Source organism: Medicago truncatula, chromosome 2, assembly GCF_003473485.1.
Source record: "Medicago truncatula cultivar Jemalong A17 chromosome 2, MtrunA17r5.0-ANR, whole genome shotgun sequence".
Classification (NCBI taxonomy): Eukaryota; Viridiplantae; Streptophyta; class Magnoliopsida; order Fabales; family Fabaceae; genus Medicago; species Medicago truncatula.
Window position 1 is genome coordinate 37,333,722 of NC_053043.1, and position 26,058 is coordinate 37,359,779.

General features: G+C 34.1%; 1 long non-coding RNA gene and 1 pseudogene across 7 annotated transcripts; one reads left to right on the plus strand and one right to left on the minus strand.

Moving 5' to 3' along the window:
* Positions 1 to 1,345: 1,345 nt before the first annotated feature.
* Positions 1,346 to 14,154, minus strand: LOC11407231 (probable leucine-rich repeat receptor-like serine/threonine-protein kinase At3g14840; annotated as a pseudogene).
* A 5,397-nt stretch (positions 14,155 to 19,551) lies between these two features.
* Positions 19,552 to 25,113, plus strand: LOC11410395 (uncharacterized). Of its 7 annotated transcripts, none has more exons than XR_003009401.2 (4): positions 19,552 to 19,935; positions 20,569 to 20,922; positions 22,107 to 22,232; positions 23,282 to 25,113. It is a non-coding gene; the product is annotated as an uncharacterized lncRNA (long non-coding RNA). The 7 variants fall into 7 exon arrangements; XR_005644172.1 differs by having other exon boundaries at positions 19,552 to 19,922; XR_003009400.2 differs by having other exon boundaries at positions 19,552 to 20,922.
* The last annotated feature ends 945 nt before the right edge of the window (positions 25,114 to 26,058 follow it).

Below are 26,058 nucleotides of genomic sequence, written 5' to 3' on the forward strand. Positions count from 1 at the left end.
ATATATATTGTGTATGTTGAATTTTCAGAAACAAGAACAAGTCAACAATGCAAGTAAACGCGTGTATCATTGTAAATAAACAATTTGGCCTCTGTGTGAATAAATTCTTACTTAAGCACTTATAGCATAAGCACAATCATGTAAGTAATTATGTATAAGTTTTTTGCACAATAAAGTAAACAAAATTCATATAAGCTATCCATAAGTTGAGTTTATAAACTCTCCCAAACTGTTTGACAAGTGTTTATAGAAGTAAATAAGCTCAAATAAGTGAATCAAGTAAATTTAAGGAATATTTAAAAATTGATTGATTTCAGAGAGTAATATGAGAGCAGCAACAGTTTAATGAAGTAAATTGATGGATACCCACCAAGAAACAAAAGAAATTAAAGTCAAACATATAAGTGAATGATGTTTAATTCTCATTTATGATTCTACAGTGGGGAGACATGTATTTAAAGGGGAAAATATATGGCATAGAAATATTGAGAAGACTCAGAAAATGTATATACAAGTCAATATTTAGACAATTCTTCACCTACTATAGATGTATCCCCCATTCAGGAACTATGACAAACAGATATATGTCATATGCAATTATTTTTCAAAATATTTAATTACTTTGAGTAATTCCCTTAAAAAAAATTACTTTGAGTAATAAAAATTTAAAAATCCAAAAATTCTACCATCAGTTTCAACATAAATAAAGAGCAAATGACATTTTGGTATGAGAATGTGTCAAACACTGAAATCATAAATAAGATCAAAAAAGTCAATAACACGAATTATGCGTGTTTCGGCGTCGGACACACGACATGACACCAAAATATATCATTAGATTGAATAAGTAGTTTTCTCAAATTATTATTAGTGTATGTGTGTCAGTTTCCTGTGTATGTTCCCGTATTCATGCTTCAAAACCGACGCGGTTGCCTTAGCCTTGACCAAGGGTGGCCGCCTCTCTCACTACCTCTCTCTCTCTCTCAACATATTTTTTCAAGTTTTTAATTGATATAATTCTCCCACCACATTTTTATGTTTTTATTTTGGTCACATTAAAAAGAGAGTTTAGTTGTTATTGAGCAAACCGTACTGTTGGAGATCGCTTCAGCCATATACCAACCTTAACTTTCATACCTTTTGGCTATATATTTTTAACCTTGCAAACAAAATAAACCATTGGTTTGAAAATATATATTAGAACAATGAATTTCATTACACTAAATGGTCCAATTCAATTTTCTCAGCTTGGGAGCAACAAATATGACTCCCTCATTTGAATCGAAATTCAGAACATGATAACACAGCATAATGTAAACTTCTAACAATATACCCATTAAGAAACTTTCCAAATGCAAGTTCTTTATTGATTAAAACTCATATAAATACCTAAATTTATGTCAAACCAACTGATTTGTTGGATACATTTTAAAATAGTTGGATCTATTTAAGTTTTAACCAATTATCATGTGTTAGAAAGAGTTCAATAGAGAGCACACACAATAAAAATGGTATAGTACTCAGTTTTAAAGATATACATCATGGTTTCAACGCAAGACACAGTGGCAGGACTCAAGCCAGCAGATGTCATTACATATCAATAAACGCGATTAATTTCGTTCCTCCCAATAGGAAGAATCAAGGTGGACGGGATAAAGGTCTACAGCTGATGAAGACGTAGCAGTCCATGGCCCATCAATTGTTAAACTCTGACTTTCCGTTTGTGAATTACTTGTATTATTTGCGTCAATCTGATAGTAATACTGCCTCATTACTTTCATCTTCTTTTCATCCATTACTTCACTTGAATCTGGCACAAATTCTGGAACCACATTTCTTCCTTCAAGCATACTTACCACGGACGACATAGATGTCCTAAAGTTTGAAGTGACGTTGGTGCATAGGAGAGCCACATTCATCATCACCATGGCTTCCTTTTTGTTGAAATCTAAACCTAATCTTCTATCAACTAGCTCCATTAGGTCACCTTTCTCTTTCAACAATTGTGCCTGTTGAAACCAAGTCATTTATAATTGGTACATTCAATATCTAAAAATTCTTCAAATTATGAAATTGGGTCATACTTCTGTTAAATTACTTAAGAGCAAAATGATACCGCTTATTAATATACTCCTTGATATTATGATTCTAGAAAAGGGAAGTAACTTAAAATGTTATGTACAATTATTCTTCTGGACAAGTAAAAATTACATATTCTTCTGATTCTCTTTGTTGTCCTAATGAAATGTAATACTTAAACAAACAAATTTTAATTGTTGGTCAAGACGAGGAAAGGGGTGATAAAGGGGATACATGACTTTATTCACTTTTAGATTTGAATTATTAGATGAAAAATGAAAAATATACACAAGGCACTGAACAAAGTGTATGTAGACAGTAGCATGCATGGATAATCAAATTATTAGATGAAAAATATACACTTTTTGAGAACATCATCAAAAATTTACCCAATCAAGAAGATAGAATGCTTCCTCCTTTGTCCGATGAATGGTGTTTCTCCTTCCGCTGACAATTTCCAAGGCAACAATTCCAAAACTATAAACACCGTCCCTGACTGTCAAATAACCATGCATTGCGTATTCAGGAGCCATATATCCACTACATGGTTGGAACATATCATTGAAATAACTTTGATATAAGTATACAATATGACATCAACCTTTTATATTATAAAAATATACAATTTAAATTGAATTTAGTAACTTTTTGCAGTTATTTATAATCAACTAGGAGAAGTCAAGAGTTATAGTTTTCACTAAGTTCCGGCAATTTTAGTACTAATGTGAGTATTGTCCTCCTCATGAAGCTTGGCCAAACCAATATCAGATATCTTTGGGTTGAGATCCCTATTGAGTAATACATTGGTGGCCTTGATGTCCCTGTGAACAACCTTCAGTCTTGATTCTTCGTGGAGGTATGCCAAACCTCTAGCAATACCAACCTTTATTTGTGAATGTAATAAGATTCAGACAATGATATATAAAGTCATGTGCTAAGTTTGAATATGTGAAATATTACATTAATAGCAACCTGAATTATATCATATAGGAAAAATTACCAAATAAAGCACGAGCAAGGCTATTGTTTTCCAAGTATTCATATATCAGCAACAATTGATCTCCCTCCACACAACAACCGTGGAGTCTAACAAGATAAGGATATTGCAAAGCATAAATCATTCCTATCTCATTTAAAAACTCACGGTTCCCTTGCTTTGATTCAGCAGAAAGTTGCTTCACTGCTATCAATGTCCCATTGGGTAAACATCCCTGCATTTTGAGGAATGTTATATTCTGAAAAATATATGTAAAGATATAGTAAAAGCATGACACTCAAGATACTTGGTTATATTAGTCAAAAAACCTTGTACACAGGACCAAAACCTCCTTCTCCAATCTTATTTGAGACATCAAAGTTGTTTGTTGCTGCTTTGATTTGTCTCAATGTAAATAAACCCGTTTGCAGGTCCAAACTCTTAAGCTCTGTTAATTGAAGTAAAAGAAAGAACAAAGATCTCTTAGACAAATAAAATTAAACACGGACATTGTGCATATACAATCCTTTTCAAGTAACATTTCAACTTTCTTTTTATCATGACAAAACTAGTCTCAGGTTCCATAGCACATTATACTGATAAACATACATACTCAAACATGCTCGGATACACAACATGAACAAGTTTATTTTAATCACTTATGTAACACCCCTACTAGAAATTTCCTAGGATATCTAGCATGAGTGTTAAACTTGGCAATGGATACATTAAAATTACAACAATAAAAATTTTCTTTGAATAGGATACAGAAAATTCTCGTCTTATACCTTGGAAATAACACTACTGGCGTGAACTTTGTATGGTCCATCAACTTCTGCTTCTTCATCACGAACCATGATGTCGTATAGTAACCTGAATATCTGAAATAAATAAAAGAGATCGGGGTGAGACATGATGTTTCAGTGAGTTCCACCTATCCTAGGTTGTAGGCAATCTCAGGGAACCTAGGATCGCCATCTGTTCTAATCTCAACCATTTCAGGTTTATACAGTCTTTATCCTACATAATTGAACGATCAGGGATAACTAGGGTCACTACCTAGAATACTATCACGATTCTATCATAATGTCATATTCTTATTCATACACATACTTATAATCATAATCAAAATTCTGAACTTAAAGTTCATGTCATTAATTATATATTTCACTATGTGCGTATAGATCATATTATCTTTTTGTTGTAGCGACGGTAACATTTTCACATTTGTTACTATGAGCCGTACCTCATAGGCTACATTATCTCTTCGTTGTAGCAAACGGAGTTTTCACATTTTTTACTATGAGTCGTACCTCATAGGCTACATTATCTCTTCGTTGTAGCAAACAGAGTTTTCATATATTTTTTTACTATGAGCAGTACCTCATAGGCTACATTATCTCTTCGTTGTAGCAAACAGAGTTTTCACATTTTTTTACTATGAGCCATACCTCATAGGCTACATTATCTCTTCGTTGTAGCAAACGGATTTTTCGCATTTTTTTTTTCTCTGAGCATGTTACTCATTTCCATTTTTTCTTTCAAATAATTTATATTAGTATATATATCAATTGTCTTGCTTAGTGTTTTAATGCTAGAACCAATTCACGTGATCAATACTTTCACAACTTTCATATCATATACAATTTCGTTCACATTATCATGACTTTGCATAACCATTAAAACCTCGATTGTATTGAGTAAAAGTAAATAGCACCATTTCAATGACATGATTCAAACTACCCAAAGGGAGAGTTAACTAACTAAGGAACTCACCTTGAAATACTTTTGGAAAAACTTGCAAAGCATCTGATCAACAATCTGCAGCTTTTGCGATCTCCAAAACTCCATAATCACTTTTCCAAAACAACTTATGCCCTAGCTTATAGTTTCTACCCTTTTTGAAACATCTCAACTCACTTGTGTTCCACTCTTACTTCATCGACCAGCATGTACAAAAATTCTCATTTCAGTCTCTGCACCAGAAGTTCACTGTTTGGCCACTTAAGCACTTTTGTCATTAATAAAACAGCTTATCATTTTACCGTTACTCATATACCAATATAATATACCTCCCCTAAGTTGGTCATCACAAAACTATACCTGAAACGGCTCAAATTCCAACTTAAGCTTTTATCCAAACAGCTTAATTAAAACTTATGGCTTCTATCAAATTAAGTTCGACCCAACCATTAACACAACAATTCCAAAATGTATAATAATCCCTAAGAATCACTTTTACAGCAAATTAATCAACAGCTTAGTCATTTAAGACAAAATTCCCATAACAGCTTAACTGACAGTTTATGACCTCTAAACAATTCCATTTCAATTCAAATTTTCCAGAATCAAATAAAACATGTATACACAGCTCCTAATCCATTTCTACACCAATCCTAACAATATTAATTCCAAAAATTAACTATGAAAGCTTTTGGAACAACTTATGACTTTTAGCCTCTAGCTTTTCTTTCCAAACAGCAACAACAATACTAAGCTACTAACAGCCCTCACCTCAATATTCTTGCCAAGCCAAAACCCTAGCTCTTGTGTCTTGCATTAATCTTGCTCAAACTTGCCTCTAATGCTCAAAACACAACATAAAGCTTCAAATTTTTGTACATGATTACCAACACACTTTAACCTCTTAAACCCATGCTATGAGTCTCTTGTATGAACTTCTTAGGAAAGGATAAGAGAAAGATTGAGTTGTCTAAAGGTTCCATTTCTACAATAATTCAAGAAAAACACTAAAACTTGATGATTACATAAAGAAGTGATGATTTTTGGTGAACTAGGGAAGAAGAGGAAAAGGGACGTGAGGTAGGGAGAAGAAGAGGAAGAAAAATATCTGATTTGGGTGAGAGAATGGGGTAGAAAAGTGTGGAAACTTTATTTTGGATATTTTGTCTTATATATACCCCACTTAGGGGAAATGACCATTTTACCCCTTTTTGGTCTTCTTAACTTAATTTATCTGATAAAAAAAATACCGTCAAAACTTTAAGCGGCATATTTCATTCCCCGTAATCCGTTGTAATCATATAATTCGGTCATGAAAAGTCTTACTTGCAATTACTATTTTGCTCTTCACTTGAAAGTTCCGAGGATAAAATAACTTGTATCGATATCTGACTGAATCTCACATGCGGGATATTACAACTTAGATAATTGATATGTTAGAAAAAAGATTGATGATAACGGCTAAAAAATAAATTAATTTGCATGCACCTCTTTCTAATGAGTTTTTCTTTCCAAAACATTCTTTCCACCAAAGTATACCGAATATTAAAATAATAACAATCGTTGCTGCAACCAATAATCCAACCACAGTTCCTGCAGATATATATGCTTGCAGGTGAAGAGTCTGCTTGATTGTTTTACAAGACATTTAAAATATTAGATCATAACATAGAGATCATAGCATAAGATTAGGGATGTACAACGCATAACCCACCGGATTTTACTGATATAGCTGATATAAGAGGACCATATACTGATCTATTTGGGGGATAGTGTCCTTTTTCCAGCCCAATGTAAGCGGATCTCCAAGGTATTACTAGTAACAACAACATCTTTGAACTGTTTAATGACTTTCTTACCAACTCCTCCAGCTGCTTCTGCAATATTAAAGTCCTTCTGCACTTGCATTCCCTGCAACATTTCAATCAGAACCTTAATGCTTCATGAATATGACGACCTATCATTATTTTAATCTTTATCCTTCATTGAGTTTTAGAAATTTTAGAAACCATGTCAAACAATGTTGTTATAGGAAACTAGTGATCACTTTGCTATTGAAAGAAAAAGAAAATTGTACCTGAATATAAATATCAAATACACGCCTTCCAAGACTACTATAAGTTTGATCGTCTGTGAACATTATTTCAGCAAAATGTAAATTTACTGTATAGCTTCCATTTGCAAGGCAAAACCCATAATAAGTCAAAGAAACGCGTTCATTCGTGTACAATTCAGCATCCACCATAGTAAGTTTAGAGATACTTTGTGAGGAATAAGTGTCTCCAAGTTGATCACTATCTAGGAATCTACCAGTGCTGCTAAATGCCCAATTTTCTGTTGGACTGACATCGGATCGAGCTGGTCTAGATGAGTCTGAATCACCATAATAACTTTTTCCGTTGACTATCACTTGCTTTCCACCACAATTTATATAAAGGGTGTATGAGGCTGGGTTAAGCAGATCATGTCAGCAACTTTGGAAATAATAAGGAAATTATAAAAACAATAAAGAAAAATAATTTCCTTGAAATTTTATTTTCATAAACTTGTTATCTCTCTCTCTCTCTAGCTATTTTTTTTTTCCCACTGCAGATGAAGATAAAAGGAGGGAATCATGGGCGGTTGCATAACTCTAGTCAAACAAAAGTCATGATTTCATTAATGTAGTGTACCCAAAGTAAAAAAATAAGCATCGTTGTCTGTCGTCCCCTCTCCTGTTGTATCTATGTTTTTATTTTTTTATTTTTATAAATAAAGTAAAAACATCGTGAAATCTTAGCTATCTATAGGAAAGTAAGCATGAAGAAACTCACGTTTAGGACATTCAAATCTCAAACATGAAACTCCTCTCTGAGAGAATCATCAAAGGAATAGAACAAGTGCATGATTAGTAAAATCAGATTCATCACATGCTAGTGAAATGGAAAGGATATCTAAATTCAAACTTCAATGTCTTGTTTTAGTATTTATAACACCAAACTTACATGTCATTGTGTGCCGATGAAATAGAAAACAAGTTCCTGTGCCATATTGGAGAAGTTGGTGTCTCAGGAAGAATCATGTGACAAACAAATGCAAGGAATCTTGCACTTTTTGATCTTGACATATATGACTCCCTTGGCTAATGCTGAAGTTATTGTATGAAAGATCTCTACACCCAAGTTATATACTTTGATTTAGAATATGATAATAATTCGACAATTAGAGACTTAACGGAAGATTTGGTCTACTTAATTACTACCCATCATTAACTAAACATTATGCAAGAAAACACTATACAACTAAAAATACATTTTTTAAATAACAAGAGGGGGAAAAAGGTGGGAAAAAATGAAAATTTCAGTTAGAAAGTAAAAAAGAAATGATATGTTTCCAGTATTTTTGGCGCATAAATGAAGTAATATTTTCAATCCAATGAATCATACAGGTATCTGCCTATGAATCTGGAATAGCTGCTTGCAGATGCAATCTCCATGGGCGTTTGACTCTGCACAAAGGAGATACAGCGTTAACAACACAAGCCTTGAAGACGAAGCTTAACAATCTTTGGCCCCAATTACAAAATTGGAGTTTGATTCCCCTTGGTAAGGGTTTCTTTGAGCTTAATTTCAATTCAATTGACGATATGAAGCAGATTTGGGCCATTGGTGTTGTTAACCTAAAACCTGGATTCATGCGGTTCTATCGTTGGACAAAGGATTTCACGCCCAAAGGACATAGCATTCATGCTTGCTCCAAGATAAATGCTGCTACCAATGTTCAAGTTACTAAGAGTAATAATGTGAACCAAAGAGCTCAATCAAAAGCTGATTTGGCCAATAAGAAAAGTGCTAAATTTCCTGTCAATACAGTTGATGCTATAACTGTTAATGCACAAGTACACCCTCACATTGCAGCAATTGGTAATAAGTCTGCTAAGGTATCTTCTCATGATGACATTCAGGAGGCCCCTTTTGTTTCAACTGATGATTTTGAGGAAGGTGAAGTATCAGCTCCTGAAAGCAATGAAATTGCAGTCCTCAACACTGAACTTCATGCTAATGATCAGAGCCAGAATATTGGAGACATGAATCTCACACTTCACAACTCATTTGAATTGCTTGAAAGTGGTTCTAAGCATGTCATAGGGGAGGCTAAGCCAAATGATGAGGAATCTATTCCCATATTACTGGATATGCAAATTGATAAAAATCCAATTGTGGAAGACAATTCCCTAGGGAAGGAGAAATTGACTCATAACACAAACTTAGAGAATCCTGGTAATTTGGTAAAAAGGAACTCTAAAATTGCTGCTTTGAGTCCAAATCCTCTTTTGGGCCCTGTTAATGGGAGGCAATCTTTCCCCATTACAAGTCCCTCTTCCCTAGCTCAGAGTAGTAACATTGGGAGGATGTCATTCCCCAATGCTATTGCTGTGTCATTTGGTAAGGCTAGGGATCCTTTTTATGATACTACCATCACATTGCAGCCCATCACTACCCCTATCACCACTCATGATGAGATATTAGGACAAGATAAGAAAAAGGTGCTTTTCACTGTTGGCCCTAAAAATCTTTCTGCTGCATGTTTGAAAGATGGTATGAATTTGAGTAAGTTTTGGGAGGATGAGGACAACGATGCTACTGATAGCATATTGGACCCTGAAACTGACTTCGAAGCTCATAACAACTCTCATTCCCCAGATGCATCTAAACATCTAGTTTCACCACATGAAACTGTGAAGAAGAGTAAAAGAGGCAGACATCAGAAGCAATACACTAGTAGTGAGCTCATACAAACGCGTTCCAAAAAGGGTGTGATCAAAAGCAATCCCAAATATATGTGATTGTCTTGTTGAAAGTTCCATATCTTGCAGTTGTTGTTCTTATTTGGGTTCATCTTCTGCTATTCTAGATGGTTGCTGAATCTATCTTAGTGGGATAGATTGTATTCTTTTAATACTTGATTTTTTTTTTTTATACTACTAGTTTTGCTGCTGGACTGGTTTGCTTTCTTTGATTAGTTGTTCCTGTTAGTGTCATAGCTAGTCTTACGTGGTAGCCATTGTTGGATGTGGTCTTTGTACCTCCATTGGAAGGGGTGTTCTTTTTGTTGTCTTAGTTTGGATTGTTTGATTGTATGTGGTTCAGGCAGCTCCTGAGTTTTATATTCCATTTTAAGCTTGATCAAAAAAAAAAAAAAAAGTAGTATTAGAAAGATAGCTCACACGTCTGAATTCTTTCCCCAAGCAGGAGGAACTTGTCCAGTGAGAAGGTTTCCGGTCAAGAATCTATCATAAAAGAATATCAAGGTATTAGTATGCAAAGCTTCATGTTTAGGTTGAGTTTAATCCTCAGGAACCAAGTAGGATTATTTAACTATCCAGCATAATGAAAGTTCAAACTAAACCTATAGGCGTAAAGAAGCCAACAAATGTGATTAAAAGTATACCACCAAAAGAAACTGGGCTAAGTAACTACGATGAATTTCATACATGAAATTTGCATTGCTCATGTCAGCATAGTTACTCGGGATTGTTCCTCTTAATCTGTTAAAGCTGAGGTCTCTGAAAAAGATATCATATCACATTGAGATTGAGTTAAAATTCTAGGGGGAAAATTTGTCATAGAAAAAAATTCCTGTAATTTGGAAAACTCGACACAAAAATGCCAATGGTTGTAAAACAAGTTAAACTTAACAAAAGAAACTTTGATGGTTAGCTATAGTAAAAAAAAATGTAGCAAGTATGAATATTACATGTGTTTTAATGTTTTAATAGTCACAAGATTTTCAGGTAGTGTACCGTTGATTGCAATTTCTCAAAATCCAGCGAAACAATAAGATAGATAACGATATAAATTAGTGTCTTTCTTGCTTTATTTATTTTTTCATTTGCGTACATACTGTTTTTGGTTCTTTAACTCTTTTATTGGGTTAAATTGGATCTCTAATTCTATAATTTGAACCAAGTTGCTCTTTTCAATTGCAAGATCTAAAAACCCTTTTTCTGACGTAAAGAAAAATCCATATCTTTTTGGTGTAAATGGAGGGTTTGTGGTTCTTAAAAAAATACATTAACTTGCACCTCATAAAAAGTGAATTACATCAACTTGCTTATGGGATTGGAATTTAGAACTTAGTAAGTTGGAATTAGGAATCACATTAACTTGTATTTATAGCAAATACACTATAAATACAGTATTGAGAAGTCTGATTAGACACACAAAAATTACATAAATTTACAAGGTATGTGTAGTGGTTAGTTCCTAGAGGAGGTGGGTATTGTCATGGTAGGCGTTTTTCATCATGCTCTTCCTCTCACATGACCTTAACGTCTTTCCAGTTATGCTATAACCAGCTGGCCCGTTTCCGGTGCGACTCAACACTGTACGCCACCACCTGCCTACGTGTAATACAAGAGCGAGCAAGACAGACATTTCCCCGCCGCCTAACGCATCAAAACTTTCTTTGTGTGGGAGACCCAAGAGCCTTCCACCCCCAGCCACCAGTGCCAGTCATTTGGTAAATTTTTAGCAACTATCCTCTTTTAGCCACATCTTCCATTTTCAGTTTTACTATTGTACCGATCCCTTGCAAAACATTGGTAGGTTCTGCCAATTATATATGCAGGAGGAAGAGAACGTAGAAATAGTCGAACCAGTTCTACCATTGGTAGGTTCTGCCAATTAACCGTTATGCCAATTAACCGTTGCTCTTTTCCATTGCAAGATCTAAAACCCCTTTTTCTGGCACTGGGTTCTACCATTGGTAGGTTCTGCCAATTAACCGTTATGCCATATTAAGGCGCAAAACCGAACCAAAACCAATCAGTTGCAGCCAAAGTAGTGAATGTTGCTGATATATTGAGGCTTTTGACACTGAATAATTTTTCCTTTCGACTACAGAGTATAATGAAAACCTCAAGCTCAAGGCACAAAATCAAACCCCCAAACCAGTTGCTTGTGTTGTTCATACCAGTAATCTTGTTTCCTTAGTGTCACATTCCACTTCACTTGGACCTTAAAGCCTTTACTCTGGCGCCTTTGATCATATATTTGGTAACAAATTGCTTTTCTCTCATCTCACTTACATGTAAACGCTCCCTAGTATGACTTTGGCAAATGGAGCACAAACCAAATGTGAAGGCATTAGTCGAACTAGTCTCTTACCCACACTTAATTTGAACTCAGTACTTTACGATTGGAATTTCCATTTAGTTTAATATCCATAAGTAAACTCGCTCATATCCTACATGACTTTATTACCTTTGCACTTCAAATGCTAAATGAGATGACTGCTTTGCACTCCAATGGTACTTATGGTACTTGGGATTTGGCAGCGTTACCTGATGGAAAAACCACAATAGGTTGTCGTCGGGTCAATACAGTTAATGTAGGGCCTGATGGAAATATTGACGCGTAAAATCACGCCTTACGGAAAAAGGACACACACAGATCTTTGGCCTTGAATATGGGGGCACTTTTTCTCCAGTTGCCAAGATTGCATCCATTCACTTATTTCTTGCCATATAGTCGATATTAATCGATGGCCTCTCCATCAATTAGACATCATAAATTCCCTTTCATGGTGAGTTATAAGAGGAGGTGTGTATATGGCACAACCGTCTGGTTTTACTGTTAGTGGTTCCTCTCAGTTGGTCTCTCGGCTGCGTTTATATCTATATGGCTTTACACAATCTCCATGTGCTTGGTTTGGGAAATTTAGCACTATGTTCCAAGTGTATGGCATGAGCAGATGTGAAACTGATTATTCTATCTTCTGGAATTCTTCAGCGACCACCTGCCTCTATTTTCTTGTCTATGTCAATGACATCATTATCAAAGGGTAATGATCAGGTTGCCCTTCATCGGCTCAAACAAGATTTATATCTTCACTTTCAAACTAAATATTTGGGGCCCCTAAATATTTACAGTGACAAGGCATGATGATATTACATTTGTTGTCAGCTTAGTAAGCCAATTTATGTCAGCTTAGAATAGGCCAATTTCTGTCAGCTTAGAAAATTTCTAAACTTCGGTGTTACGCTGTAGAAATTTTCTGAATCCTCCATGTGAAGTCATTAGAATGTTTTGATTCACATTCTTAGGTATATCATGAGTACATTAGGTAGAGGATTACTTTATGAAGGCAGGGGTAACACTGAAGTTGTTGGCCACTTTGATGCTGATTGGACAGGTTCACCATCAGAATAGACGATGTAACTTCTGGATATTCTGTCCTTGATAGAGGTAGATTGATATCATCGCGGAGCAAGAAGCAATACATAGTTTCAACTTCGAGTGCAGAATCAGAGTATCTTGCTATGGTAGCAACATCTTGTGAACTTACATGGCTAAGACAATTACTCTAGGCTCTTGCAACTAAAGTTAAGAGATATCAAGGCAATGAAACTAATTTCTGATAACCTGGCTGCACTTCATATTGCTTCCAATCCAGTACTCCATGAGAGAAGGAAGAACGTAGACATTGACTGCCACTTTTTAAGAGACAAGGTTTGTTCACGAGAAATTGTAATTGATTTTATTTGTTCAACTAGCCGATATATTTACTAAGTCTCTTAGAGGATCTCGGGTTGAACCTATTTGTAACAAGCTTGGTGCATATGATATGTATGCTCCATCTTGAGGGGGAGTGATAAAATTAATCACATAAAAAATATGTTCTTATAATTAGTTTCAAAGAATTAGAAACTTGATGAATTGGAATTAGGAATTACATTAACTTGTATTTAAGCCTTTTATTTACTGTTTCTTAAAGAGGTAGAGAAATCAACTCGCAGTCTATTTAACAATGTCATGTTGTTAAGTTGTGGCAAAGGTGCATACTCAGATCCATTCAAATCACTGATTCTCCTGAATATCACATTTGATTTAAAGCTAAGTAAACATAATTAAAATGAAAGTTAAACTCCAACCCTTGTTTCATCAGTGTATAAAATATCATACATACAAGTCAATTAAGTTTCTCAAAAGTGAAATTTCAGAAGGAATCGGCCCAATTAATCCACTCCCTTGAATGGTTCTGTCAAAAGTAAAGTTATCATTGGTAATTATTTTTACAAAGTCAAGCAATTTGAAAAACAATTAAATTTGAAGAAAGATGAACATGAAAAATTAAGGAGTACATACAGTGTGTTGATATTTGTCCAGTTTTGAATAAACTTAGGTATCTTTCCAAGCAACTGGTTGTCTGAAATTCGGCTGCATTGAGAGAGGACATGGAAATTTGAAGCATCATAAAATTTATTTTTTTATTTTCTAATCAGTAAATATCAAATTTGATGCTTACAAATCTCGCAATGTAGTGACCTTGGACAATGTTGTAGGTAGTTCTCTAGTAAAATTGTTAGAGGACATTTTCCTATATATAATTGAAAAACAAAACAGTAAATTATGATTCTAAGCCATAGAAATCAAGCTGGTCTTTAAACACAGGGCTTTAATATATATGAAGGGAGAACATCAATCGGGGGAGTACTTACAGTGTTCGATAAAGTTAAGTTCTACTAAAATTATTTGTATTGAACATATACATGTTTATGGACTAGTGAAATTAATTAATTTTTTCGCTAAGTAGGCTAATGAGTAACTCACAAATGCATCAGAGTAGATATATTTGCAATCTCCGCTGGTACTGAACCCCGTTAATCGATTTCCAGAGAGAGTACTATGATGATTAAGAAACATTTTCTTATTAGTTTATTATTCTATGTAATTACAACAGTTAATTAAGGCAACGTCTTATAAAGAGTGAAAATAAGAATATTCAATGATTAAAAACCAAAAAGCAAAACATAGCCTTATTATATGAGTGCCGGATTTGAAATGATGCAATATATACAAGACTATCAAGACAAGATTATAAGAATAACGTGGGTACATAAATTTTGACACACATTCAAAATCATCTAATCAAAATAAGAAGGACACTCTAACAGTAGATTGTCGCATTGATGATGAGAGATAGATTTAAAGGAGGAAACTGACATAGAAAGACTCAGAAAAAGCATATATATATATATAGATGTAGATGTAGACCCCATTCCCAGCTAGGAATTTTGAGAAACACACAAACGACATAACAAATTATTGTTCAAAAACAGTAAACGTGTTAATTATGGTTTCTTTTACTCTGAAATGTCTTCCGTATAATTAATGTTCTTCGTAGAAGTTGTATCTGTATTCAATATGTGTATTTTTTTTAGTGTAAACTCTATTAATTACGGCTATTCATCTCTTGAGTTTTTTGGGACATGAATGCGCAGCAAATTTTTCTTCAGAGTTTTAAGTTGTGGTATGTTTAAAGTTGGATTCAAATCAGACTTTACTTAAGATAAGAGAGATATGTGTCGTCTTTATATAAACGCTCCTGCCTATACTCAATATGTATATATTTACATTCCAAATTTCAGCAATTTTTTTTTTTGGCTAAAATATGGTTCTAGTCCCTGCAAATATGCATCGTTTTAGTTTTAGTCCCTGTAAAATAAAAATTTCGTTTTTGGTCCCTGGAGGGACTATTTTCAAAAACAAAAAAATTTGCTGGGACCTTTTTAAAAAACAAAATATTGTGCAGGGACCAAAAACTACAAAATGGGCCAGTCATCATGTGCCACGTATGCAAATCATCACAAAAATGGGGTCAGCGACTATTTTAAAAAACAAAAAATTTTGCAGGGACCAAAAACAAAAATTTTATTTTACAGGGACTAAAACTAAAACGAGGCATATTTGCAAGGACTAAAACTATATTTTAGCCTTTTTTTGGTCTATTAAAGAGTTTTTTTCTTTTTTCTTTTTTCTGAATCAAAAGTAAAGGAAGACATCAGGAGATAGCTTGACATCCCAACTATGTTGGAAGCCCAAGGCTACCCCATCCTCTACCACCTTGCTTAAAAAAGAGAAAATTGTACAAGAGGGGACCAAACCAAAACCCTCGGAAAAAACATACTATAAAAATCCAAAATACAAAGCAAGAGACCTAAGGAAAACGGAAACTAGGAAGTCCGTATTTGACTCTAAAAGTTATCTCTAATAAATGTGCGGAGAGAGTCTCACCAAATAACATCAGCCAAGTCGTAACCATAATTTGCTAACTTATCCGCACAACAATTTCCTTCGCGAAAAATATGAGATGAAATGATGGAAATGCCTCCATGCGTACAATTATGTGTTGTTTTTGGATTTCCAAAATGTTGTAATTGAATTTCCAAATTCTATTATCTACCGAAGTTGTTACTAGGTTGAGTCACGACCAGGTCGCTCTCTTTAAGACGTTTCATGCCACTGCCCAAAATTGTGCAAGGCAGACTATCAACCACGCCACCTCCAGGATAAAACAAGCCCAACTACAACTGTGCGATTAACTACTGCACTTAGAAAACCGTTCGAGAATTACACCCTCAAATATGGTACTAAGACCACTATTTAATACTGAAACCACTTTAATATGGTATTGTTACCACTCTATTATGGTGTTGCCACCGTTCTACAACCACTCAAATATGGTGTTGTCACCATTCTAACTTTAATTTCTCCAAAACATCAATATGGCACTACGACCACTCAAATATGGTGATACCACCATTTCTCCTCAAATAGAAACATATTGAAATACTTTTTATATATACCATTAAGATCATTCTTAATTCTGACGGGACATTGTTATTCCAAATAGGGACTATGATCTTAAAAGTACTTTTTATTTCGAAGGGACATATATTATCGAAGGAACTATGTTTTAAGACCATTCTTAATTCCGAAGGGACATTGAACCGAAACAGGGACTATGGTCTTAAGAACACTCTTAATTTCGAAGGGACAAAAAAAGGAGATGAAGAGAAGAAAGACTTGTCAACACAAGTCAAAAAAGGGAGAAGAGAGAAAGAGTTCCCGACAACTCAATGAAACTCTTTGGTGTGATTTTTGAACTAGGTGAGCTCTCCTTTTATAGGGAGAGTTTGTAACTAATTTGGAGAAACTTAAGAATTAAGTAAACTTAAAAATTAAGCAACCCATATTAGCTCAAGTAACAAACTAATCGGATAAGTTCAAAAAGAAACAAATGTTGGAACAAAATGTGTTTAACATCAAACCTTAAGAGTTTTGATGATAACAAAGTATTAAAAATTGTCAATTGGATATGCTAATATTTGTTCAAGCGTACATGACTATAGACAAAACTTGATATCTTAAAAAGGTCCTGGAAGAACAATAAAGAGCAAAGGCATCAACAAAAAGAGAAGCTTAACGCGCCTGAAGAAAACTGCTCCTGAAGTTAAAGCGCTCCTGATGACGTCATCATAAGCAAGTTCATCATAAGCTAGTTCATCAGAAGCAAGTTTATCAGAAGCTGTGAATCACCAGAAGCTGCAGTTCATCAGGAGATGCAACTTAAAGTTTCAAAAAGTTGTTCAACGGATTCAAACTCGCCTAAAGATTGCAGAAGACTAGAGAAGTGAAGCAACGACTATTTTGGAGGGTTTTGAAAGCATTGGATGCTTGTTCTTCAAAGAGCGTTGACAAAGTATGTTCGAACGAAGTGTACAACCACTACCTCCACTACTCTGTTTTGTCTCTGCTACAAGACAAGAAAAACAGCTATGCCTGCAACAATGTTCCTACACATTGGGAACACGTTTGAAATTGATCCTTCATAGGACAATAACCAAATCAGGCAAAGGATCATTAGTGATTGATCAAAAGTTTCAAACGACTCTATTTTGAATGTGCTGGCAATTCAACGTCTCTCACACACTTCTATTTAAAGGAGTTAAGACTCAGAGTTCCGAGAACAATACCAAGAATTAAAAGCGCCAAAACTCTGCTGAAATTGTTTTGCATTCAAGGTTCACTTAGAATTTCTTATCAAAGCTCATATCTTAGAAATTCTAGACTCTTTAGAGTCTGTATCTGAATTGTATTGTGAACACCACTGATTGTATATCAAGTGTTCAAACTCAAACATAATCTTTGTAATTCTGTTTTAATTGAGAAGTCTCTTGCAGTTGTGCTTGAGCAATAGAAGTCTCTTGATTGTGTTTAGGAGCATAGGAAGTCTCTTGCAGTTGTGATTGAGCATTTGAAGTCTCGTACTAAGTTTAGTATTGAACAATTGTAATCAGATATTATTTTTAGTGAACTTCTCTTGGAAGTGCAAGGGGGATAGGACTGACTTCCCGTTTGTGGAAGGAACCTGTATAAATTGCTTTGTGTCTTTCTTTCTTCTCTCTCTCTCTCTCTCTGTTTTTATCCGCTGCAATTAGTTCTGAACATCACTTATGAAGTAAAACTTTATCTGCTTCTAAACAGTGTTTTCAGATAGGAGAAAAAGAAGAAAAAACAAACACAATTCAACCCCCCTTCTTGTGTTTTTCTCACCTTCAACAAACCCACAAGATTAGATGAAACAAACTAATGAAAGAAAGATAAGAAATTCAGTTGGATTCTCAATCTTATCACAACAAACATAACCTAAAATTGTGAGAAGTGATATCCATGAATAAAGAATAATAATAATAATAATTTTCATCATTATCATGTATTTAAAATTAAATACCACTATTTAAACACTACTAACGTGTTTGTTCTATTTTACGTGGGACCTCCACACTCTATTTTTTCAATTCACACAACACTAGATCAAAGTTTAATAACTTGGTGTTTAATCTTCCAACCTTCCAATTTCTTTCCATCTTCACACCAATGTTCCAACACATGTTTCGAAGAGAAAATGGAACTAACGAAGGGTTCCCGAAAGCCTGCAAAGCACTCCAGGAGTCCCCTCCACCCTAAGATGCCGCCAATGGTACTTAATGGAAAATTCCAGAGCCAACACAAATCCAAATAACTAGACCTCTCAAAAACCGAATTTTGACCCAAGTTGCAAGAAAAACAACCCAAAAAAATCCTCGATATTCATGAAAAATACTACCACAAGCAGCTAAGCCATACAACTGAACCAACCTTATTTACCTTAACAAAAGGCAAAGTGGGAGCTTTTCAAACGACAATAATAATAGCAGCAACAATGGTATGAATAGAGTAAACAACAGCCGAAAATATCATGAATTTGAGAACAGCATGTAAGACCCGTAATTTTGATGCGACTAAATTTAGGGCTTTGTATTTGTTTTGATGTTTTTTTTTTTGTTAATAAATGAGTTTATGAAATGTCTTGACGTTGTCGGAATTCCAAAATTTGTTTTCTATTGATTTTGAGAAAACATGTTGGAAGTATTTGTTGTTTAAATTTTGAATGGACCAAGAGCGTCATGAAAATTTAAACAAGAGTTTTACACATTGCTCGTATGGGTAGATGATCTCATTATATTTCTCCAAATTTTTGAAACAAGATTTTTGTTGGAAAGTTATTTTGATTTCAAAACCATTACTTGAAATGAGAAACTCGTTGAGCAATTTAACTACGTGAGATCTAGAATTGATTCACATATGCCGTTTGCTACTCTGTGTGACTGATTTTGACATTCAGAATGTTTGTTAGGCATGAAAATGTAATATCCCGCATGTGAGATTAAGTCACATATCGATACAAGTTATTTTATCCTTGGAACTTTCATGATCGAATTATATGATTACAACGGATTACGGAGAATGAAATATGCCGCTTAAAGTTTTTACAGTATTTTTTTTATCAGATAAATTAAGTTAAGAAGACCTAGAAGGGGTAAAATGGTCATTTCCCATAAGTGGGGTATATATAAGACAAAATATCCAAAAAAGTTTCCACACTTTTCTACCACATTCTCTCACCCAAAATCAGATTTTTCTTCCTCCTTCTCCTAACATCACGCTATCTCCCTCTTTCTCATGCTATCCACCAAAAATCAGCACTTCACCATGGAATCATCATGCTTATGTGTTTTGCTTGAGTTATGGAAGAAGTAGAACCTCTAAACAACTTGTTCTCTCATTCTTCCTCTCCTAAGAAGTTCATTCAAGTGATCCTAGCATGGTTTGAAGAAGTTAGAGCTAAGATGGTGATCATGTAAAGAGAATTGAAGTTTGTGTTGTATTTTGAGCTAGAGGCAAGCTTGAGCAAGATTAAGGCAAGACACCAAGAGCTAGGGTTTGGCTTGGCAAGAAGATAGAGGCAGGGGCTGAATGTTGAAACTGAATGTAAGTATAAGTGATTAATAGCTTAAATTGAGGTAAAAGTGATTATTTTGAGAAGAAATTTAAGTTATGTTGATTCATTAGAAGTATAAGCTGTTATTTCATTTGGCATTCTGTGATGACTCTGTTTTTGGGCTGTTAGTAGTATCAATTTTGCTGTTGTTGCTGTTCGGAATGAAAAGCTAGCAGTTAAAAGTCATAAGTTGTTCCAAAAGCTATCAGAATTGATTATTGAGTTAAAACAAGTTAGAATTTCAATATAAGTGTCTTAGGAGATGTGTAAACATGTTTGCTTTGATTCTGGAAAATTTGAATTGAAATGGAATTGTTTAAAGGTCATAAGCTGTCAGTTAAGCTGTTGATTAAGTTGCTGTAACAGTGGTTCATAGAGATGATTATACATGTTGGAACTGTTTTGTTGAAGGTTGGGTCGAAATTGATATGACAAAAGTCATAAGTTGCTATTTAATTCGTTTGGATAATAGCTTAAATTAGAATTTAAGTTGTTTCAGGTATTATCTTGTGAAGACCAGCTTAGGAGAGATATGTTGAATTGGTATATGAGTAATGGAAATATTATAAGCTGTTCTAGTAATGGTAATTAAGCTGTTTTAGAAGTACTGAATTCTGGTGCAGGGACTGAAATGGGAATTTTTCTATATGCTGATCGATGAAATAGGAGTATGTCACAAGTGGCACTACTACACATATGTGTTTTAGTAACATTCATCTTGCAACACTTGTTTAATAGTTACTAATATAGAGATTTTTCTTAACATTTTTTAGTAAGTGTTACATTAGTGTCACTCTTTTTCGGTGGTGTTTATATCAAAACACATTCATATTCTACTGAAACAAAAAAAACAAAAAACATTTCAACTCTTTTAACACACACACACACTCTCTCTCTCTCTCTCTCTCGTCTTCGAGCTAACCAGAAGCAAACGTTCGAACATGGCCGCAAAGCTAAATGTGCGATTACAATCACAGGTGAATTCACAATTCTTCAATTCCGAATTCAATTTCATCTTCGATTTCGAAATTGATTTTCAACTTCGATTTCGTATTTCATTCATCTTCGATTTTATTTGATTTCGTCTTTGATTCTGTATACGAATTCATCTTTCTGTATTCAATTTCATCTTCCATTTCGTATTTGATTTCATCTTCGATTATGTATTTGTTTTCATTTTTGGTTTCGCATCTCCTTGCTTATTTTTCTTTCACTTTGGTTTTACACGTTGAAAAGATGGTTGAGATGAAGTGTGAGTTTTGTATTGTGTTGGTTTTTGTTTTGATTTTGCTTTTGTTGTGCTTCATGGTAGAATGCTTGTTTTGTGTTTGATAAAATGCTGCAACCAAACTTTATGACACAATGCCTGTTTTCTGTTTGATAAAATGCTTCAATCAACCTTTTATGGTACAGTGCTTAATGTTTGTCTGATAAAATGCTTGAACCAAATTTTATTTACTTCTCTAATCTCAGAAATGTGATTCTCCTGCATCTATGCTCTTAAAAATGTTTTTCGATTCTGCAAAATGAACAGAATTGTTTGTTCGGAATGCGATTATGTGTAAATTTTAGATTCGATCTTAACTAAAATGTTGGAAACTTAGGATTGAAGAAATGGATATTAGTTCCTCAATGATACAGAAGTCGGTCTGTTTCCCGTCACGCACAACCAAACTATTGCTGCTTTAGCTCCGACTGTGGGTGGCTATCAGAGCTATTAGAAACCTGTAATAGTGCAAAAGTTCACTTGGCAATGTATGTGTTTAGTTGTTTGGCTGATTTATGTGTGTATAAGCTTCCCATTGCATAGGAGAAATGTAACTTTTCATGTTTGAAGCAATATAAAAACTACAAGGAATCTCCACCTTCAGATTCATAGGACAAAAGTTCACTACTGGATGTAGTTGTTGAAATTTTATTAACTTTGATCTTTATGGTTCCTCACCACTAGAAATTTTGGTGTTAGGTTATCATGACGATCTGTATCATACCTAACGAACACGTGGACCTGTAGCAAATATATGAGGCATATTTGGGTTATTCTGTATTACAAACTGCCAAAAGCTTGTACAAAACTTGCAAAAAGAAATAAAGAAAAGTCAAATATCTTCCCATTATTACTATTTTTTTTTTTTGTCTAAATCTGTTATGTCTTTTGTAGGTTCCATGTTAATAAGATGTCTTCAGCCCATGTTTATGCCGGGCTGCTCATAGGTCACTATCGATGACATGAGTGAAGGTTTATTGGAAGATTGTGCTCAACTTGTCAAAGAAAATTCAATTCAAGGTAAAATATCGCGATTAATTATTCCTAGTTTAGGATACTGCTACTAGAGTTATTGTCGAGGGTCTGTGGCCGGATCAGACAATTGTTTTCTATCAGCAATGTAACATGTGGTTTACATTTCAAGAGATTTATTTGATCAATTGTTGTTTCTCAGGAGTACAAAGGAAACAAATAAATATAAAATAATTTGAGAGAGGTGCTATATGTCACGAATACACTTCCTCACTAATTTCACAAACTCTCTATTTTTCTATTTTTTATTTTTATACCTGAAAATATTTTGAAAAATAGAACTGCTAGGGCGTAGTATGTATCGATCATCACGCAACCTCAGCTGCATATATTAAAGATCCTTAGTGTGTGTCTGCCAAAAAATATCACAGTTCATGAAAACTTGGATCCAATGCTATGAAGTTTGAATTGTGAATTTATAATGTTTTTTGTTTTCAGATTTACTTCTATGAGAAATTACTTTTGTTTTCTTTCTGAACGTAATTGTATATATGCTCATCATGTTATGTGTGCATGACAAATGAATAAGTTATTAAGCTATTGATTGTGGAGTGCATTGCATTGCTTGTCGTCGCTTTGCCATGACTTATATTACTTGAACAAATTCTTATGTCCTACTTATTGAAGTTCTCTTTGGTAGCATGGGTTTTGCATATTTGTTGCATACTTTTCTTTGTAGTTACTTTTCTGAATATATAAAATCAATAAAATCTCTGTAAAACATCTTTATTTATCTGTTTTAGTATTTTTCCCTCATCTTTATTTATATGCTGCATTGTGGTTGTAATGCATTTGTTTTTCTTCTGATATACTGGTTTTGATTTTGAAGTCCACCGATGTTTGAACTATGTTGAATACATTGATTAAGAGTATATTTAGAACTAATTAAGGAAGAAGTTATATGAGCGATTGAGCCTTATTCTTACAACCCTGTAGGTTTAGTTTCCCTTAGAAAGTTATTTATTTTGGTAGGTTAGCTGAATGGAGGAGTTAATACTACAGTTAACCGTGTACAAATATTTTGTGGTTTATTTTAGGTTTAGTTTTTAATAAGATATTAAGCAGCGGACGGAATAATTTCCTCATGAGTATATCTTCCCCACAGAGCAAAGCATAGCACATCAAGAGAAAAAAAGGCAGGGACAAGGTAAAATTTGCTAGGTCAATAACAAAATGGTTTAAAGGGGACCTTAATGGAGCACAAGAATCTGCAATTGGCTGCCGTTGTTAAGCTTTCATTTGGTTATCTCTACTTTGACAATGATTTCTTCACGTTTCCTTGTCTTTTTTGTGGATTTAGTTTTCTCGTTCCTTTCTGACTCCCTGTGTTCGTAACTGGGGTTTTTTGTTGTGAAATTTTCTCAGCTCTTGTTACAGCGGATATGATATACTGTGATTTTAAAGCTGCAGCTAACCTTAATATTACGAACATGCGGACCCTTGGATTTTACGGTTCATTTTCTTGCCTTGAATGCACTTGTTCTGGAAAATAGGTGTCCTTTGGCATTGTAATGTGTCATTGTTTAGAATTATTAAACTAAATATTAGGAGAGCTTCAACAATATTTATGATTCTGTCCATCTTTCTTGGATAATCAAGAGATACACTTCTGTTTTGCAGAGGGCTAAAGTTTGGATATCTACAACGTTTGGAGATACACTACTATTCCAGATATATCAAAGTCGTTCTTTACTTTTTAAGTTTTGGGCTTTGTTCTTAAGACATGCTGCAGATTGGATTGTGAATCTATTTTTCTGTTCAATATTTCTGTTGATTATGAGTATTTCTTGATTTCTTATTTTCCTGTTTGGTGCTCCAAGAGAGGTGATCTATTAATGTTGAGTATTCCTTCTGGTTAGTTTTGTCTCTTGATGTTGTGGTTTGATTTAGTTCTTGCTGGTGTTGGTCTTAGTGGTTGCTGTACTTATTTTAATGATCATCACAAATAATGAATTGTTAGTTAATTGTCATTCTGATTCTTGTCTGCAAAATATAGAATTCTTCAGTTGTGGTTCATTATTATTTTTATTTTTAGGATTTGTTTGCAAAACACTAGAATTGAAATGTTATTCATGTGACACCTTAAGATTAGTGGCCACTAGCTAGGAAGACATCCTCCACTGAATCTATGACCACCACCAAGTTCCTTTAAATGTGTTCCCAGTGCCATATATACTTTTCTATCACTGTACAATGTCTGAATTGATATATGATTTGAATTATAAGATTATCTTTATTAGAGTTAAACTCCTATCATGCTCAGATACAAAAGCTCGTGTAATTTGGGGAGTTTATTCTAATTGAGTTCTGTCTCCACTATCTATGAAGTCTTTGTTGAATGCAAATTCCCCTGCTGTTGTTTATTCTAATTGAATTGTGAATTCTAAGATTATCTCTATTAGCTATTACACTTGTTTTTCTTAGTATCCTTGTTGAGCATGGTATCAACGTTGCAGCTTGGTAAGTTTCAATTGATAATGATTTTCATGACAGAATCGTCCTTTGCATTAAAATTGTTGCACAATACTGGTGATGAGATAAGGAAGGGATGTCTGCAATCTTGCTGGCAGAACATTATGAAGATGATTGCGGATAAGCAACGGCACAAGACAAAGGAGATTAAAGAGAAGGCTTGCATTTCTCATGTGCAGCTTGATGACCTTAAAGAGAAGGGGGGAAATTGTGTTGGATGAAAACTTAATTGTAATCATTTTTGTATGTAATTCAAATTGTGTTGTATAGTTCAAATTGTGTTGCATAGTTTATTTTCGTCATGCAAGAATAAGAACAGAGAAGAGGGGAACTTTTATAGAGTATGTAATTCAAACTAGTTATTAAAACTTGTATCTAATATTGGTTAATTCAAATATGAATGAAGTCTAAACTTGTATCTAAAATTAGTTTAGACAATTTTGCGACATTTTTTACAACTCCTCAAAAATTATAAATGTAACACTTTTTTATTGTTACAAGTGATACAAAAAGTGTTACAATAAGGTACCATTTGCAACACTTTTTGATTGTTACAGATAGTACTATAAAATGTAACTAAAACACTTTAGTAACACGGGCTTTATCTAACAATTGTTCAAGTGTTGCTAAATTTAATTAGTAACATTTTTCTTGATTTAGTTACAATTTTCAAGTGTTACTAATTGCCATTAGAAGTACTGAATTCTGGTGCAGGGACTGAAATGGGAATTTTTCTATATGCTGATCGATGAAATAGGAGCATGTCACAAGTGGGTTGGGCTGTTTCGGAAAAGGCAAGACCTACAAGTCAAGGCATAAGCTATTTTGGAAAAGCGATTATAGAGTTTTGGAGATAGCAGAAGTTGGAGATTTTGGATAAGTTGCTTTGCAATTTTTGGGAGTAATTCAAGGTGAGTTCCTTAGTTAGTTAACTCTCCCTTTGGGTAGTTTGAATCATGTCATTGAAATGGTGCTATTTCCTTTTACTCAATACAATTGAGGTTTTAATGGTTATGCAAATTCATGATAATGTGAATGAAATTGTATATGATATGAATGTTATGAAAGTATTTGTAACACCCCGTTTTCCCAACGTAAAAATTTCATTTAATTAATCAGAGTATTCACATTAACGGAATATCACGTTCTTTTCTTAAAATCATAAACTGAATAAATAACTATTTATCCTTTAAAATTCAATAACAAAATCTTTAATATTTCGCAGCGGAGTTTATTCAGTAACTAAAAACAGTATTTGGCACTAAGGCCTCTTTATAAATGTTCTCATAAAAATCAAATCTAAAAACATAGTCATAAATCTTCAGAATCAATACGTAAGGAA